Source organism: Octopus bimaculoides, chromosome 22, assembly GCF_046866305.1.
Source record: "Octopus bimaculoides isolate indiv1 chromosome 22, ASM4686630v1, whole genome shotgun sequence".
In the NCBI taxonomy this organism is placed as follows: domain Eukaryota; kingdom Metazoa; phylum Mollusca; class Cephalopoda; order Octopoda; family Octopodidae; genus Octopus; species Octopus bimaculoides.
In genome coordinates, this window is record NC_142949.1 from 33,729,069 (window position 1) to 33,732,000 (window position 2,932).

Sequence of the window (2,932 nt, forward strand, 5' to 3'; positions counted from 1 at the left end):
TATATTTATATATACACAATCACACACACACACACACAATCACACACACACACACACACACACACACACGCACGCGCGCGCGCGCGTATACTAGAATTAATGAACTAACAAGAGAGATGTAATATGTCATCAGGAGTTCTGGTGAAGTCAGTTTTATAATTGTAGGTTGAACTATCAAAATAGACAATTGCATTAACGAGTTGCTAGAAATAGCAGCCCAAATCTCCCACCCTTGGGCCATATGCTCGCATGTTTAAAATGGAAGCAGGAATGCAATGGATAATGTAGTTGTATTTATGATATATATCTGAGAAAAAGATGGGATGGTCATGATTGGCATGTCAGAAACACAGAGTTGCACACACATTTTTTAACCATATGGCTATGCTTGTACCTACCTATATATATATATATATATATATATATATTATCCAAATATGGTATTATATATCCATCATGGCTGGTCTTACCAATTGGTTTTGCACAAGGAATACAATGGAGTGTCGGGTAACGATCCGATTATATAACTTTACACTCATCAGAGTTTGCCAATATAGAAGGGAATATGGCGACTGCTCTCTTTTGCCATAGGTGGATTAACACAACCAGTCAGCATCTGCCATGAAAATCGGTGGTGAAGCGGAAAAGGGCCAGGGGATTAGGTTAGGATTATATATATATATCTTTACATACTTTCACATACACACACACACTTGTTATAAATTCAAAATATGTTTTGAGTTTAGAATTTTAGAAGTAGCTGGTTTTAGATTAACTTTTACAGAGAATTTTTTTTTTACTTAAGTTTAAACAATGCAATTTGTAGATTATTCTTGTAGTGTCTAATTTCTCTTTTGTCATCACTCTCTTCGGAATAATGACAAATTTTCCACCAAGTTCACTTAGAATTAAGAAAACTGTTTCAAGATTAAATTGAGTTATCTTAAATATCCTTCTATAATTTTTTTATTTTATTTATTTCTTGCTTTTGTTTTGTGTGTATTTTCACTCTGTGCTGCATGCAGATTTTGTTTTATATTTTTTTCATTTATATGCATTTTTGTAAAAAAACTTCCATCCAATCTTATCATTTTTATTTCAATATATATATATATATATATATATATATATATATATATATATATATATATATATATATATATATATATATATATATATATATATATATATATATATGTGTGTGTAATGTGTATATAATTTCATGGTTATTTTTATTAATTTAATTTTTTAAACTGTTATCATGGGATTTCTTTAAAGAATTTGAAAATATTTCTGCAATGTCAAAGCTTTTACTCATTAAAAAATTGAGAAAATGAAATAAAATAAATAGAGAAGATTATTGATTAAATTTGAAAAATAGCCAATATTACCAAAATTTGTTTTCTTTTTCCCTAGCCAGAAATTGGGAAGGTATTTATTTTTTTGTTCTTTATAAATATCTTGTTGTATTTTATGATGTACTTGCACATTGGTATGGGACTTGGTACCAATCAATGGATAGCTTGGGCTAACTTGTTGAAACGTCTGGTTGATATTAAAAAAAAAAGAAAAGAAAAAAAAAATGGTAGACTTTGATAGTATCAGCTTTTAAATTGTTTGTAGAACAAGAATTGAAATTTGCTTTTTAGATGTACAAAGTAGTCAGTTTACTTATGTAACTAGAACAATTGAGAAACAGAGAAATCAATAAGATCATTTCCATTAATGTTACCAGTAACATATTTTAATTAAACATGTTGCCTTGTAGTTTATACGACACTGCTTGGCCATTTGCATGTTTATACGGCAGCGCTCGGTCACTTGCAAGTTAATTTCATGAGCAGGTTGTTCCGTTGATCGCATCAACTGGAACACTTGTCATTGTAACCGGTCGAGTGCCATGCCATGGAGTGAGTGTACATTTGTTAAACTATCAACAAGAAGTTTAAATTTTGCCACAGGCAGTGTATAATCACCTGCCCTCATCAATCTGTTTGGCAAATAATGTTCTTCTTTGACAATTGACTTTATGGAAGGGCAATTTGTTGTGATATTATTTGAAAATGTTGCTGTTGTACAAGTGTGTAACTTTAATAATGCAAACAAATGACTATTTAATTGTTTGAAATTGACTCAAGTGATTTTTATTCTCTTTTGTGTATTCAGTTTTGGATGACAATCCAATCACAACTATTTTCTTTTTCCATTTCGCTTTTCTGCTGTCATGATCAAAAATAACTGACATATATTACAGATATGTCAGTATGAAGACATGATGCAATGTTGATGTATTACAACGAAGCAGAAAAAACGCTCATTTTTCTGTCTATGTATTTATCTGTATACGTACATATACCTATACATATATGCATGTATGTATGTGTGTATATATATATATGTATATATATATTCATTTATATATTTATATGTACATATATGTATGAATGTATATATATATATGTATGAATGTATATATATATGTATGAATGTATTATATATATATATATATATATGCATATTCATATCATACCAGAATGGAATTCTTTTGTTAAGCTTTCAAAAACAAAATCTGAGAGTTCCATTGCTGGGCTTGTTAAATTTGAAGATTTTGTTGATCTTAATCATGCTTTTAAAACCTTTAGTACATTATCATTAAAACCATTCAAAAAAAAAAAAATAATAATAATTAAAAAAGAAACAAAAAGATTGAAACCTCTTTTCTCTTTTTCTCAATTCACTTTAGCCATTAGAGTTGTATATTGTCCAGAAATTAGAATTGTTTTAGAACTATTTAGTGTTCGTTAGAAGAAAACTGAGCTGATCCTATGAAGGAATATGTATTAATTATCATATGCTATTATTGTGCTTTGTTTATAGTTGGAGTAATGGTTGGTTAATAATTTGTAGCATGGCTTTATCTTTGCAGTGGGTT

General features: G+C 29.0%; 1 protein-coding gene across 1 annotated transcript in view; it reads left to right on the plus strand.

Moving 5' to 3' along the window:
* Positions 1-1,416: 1,416 nt before the first annotated feature.
* The window catches only part of LOC106879696 (protein unc-13 homolog B), a gene marked incomplete in the record, with an annotated part of 200,335 nt that continues 198,819 nt past the window's right edge, over positions 1,417-2,932 (plus strand). Inside the window, 1 exon segment of the mRNA XM_089339545.1 lies at positions 1,417-1,431.